Consider the following 508-nt stretch of genomic DNA (forward strand, 5'->3'; position numbering starts at 1 on the left):
CGCCCGCCCGCGGCGCGGAGCAGCGCGGCCAGCAGCACCCAGCGCGGCTCCATCGCAGCGCACGGTGAGGGCTGGGCGGAGATGAGGCTCTGTGACAGAGCCCGGAGCCGCTCCGCTGCCGGCGGGGCTGAACCGAGGAGTTGCCCGCCCACGAGAGACCGCGGGGTTGGAGCCGACGGAGGGATGTTAAAAGCCGCGTGGCTTCCAAGGTGCTCCGAGGAGCTGCAATGGAGCTGTTGGAGAAGAGATGGAACATTGCAGACACAAGAAGTGAGGCTGTAGGAATAAAAAGTCCGGGCGTGTTTAATTCATATCACACCGAGATTGAAGTTTCTGAGGTTGCAAGGCTGATTGTTCATCGAGAAAGTTGTTACAAAGGAAAAAACCCAAAGGTTCATTATGCCAGCCCTAGAAATACAGCCTGATTGCTGAGCGTCCTCAGTGGCACAGCCAGGTGAGTGCAGTCATTCCAAAGCTGTGGATGAACAAATTGCTGTCCTTTAACACG

Source organism: Meleagris gallopavo, chromosome 23 (genome assembly GCF_000146605.3).
Source record: "Meleagris gallopavo isolate NT-WF06-2002-E0010 breed Aviagen turkey brand Nicholas breeding stock chromosome 23, Turkey_5.1, whole genome shotgun sequence".
NCBI lineage: Eukaryota > Metazoa > Chordata > Aves > Galliformes > Phasianidae > Meleagris > Meleagris gallopavo.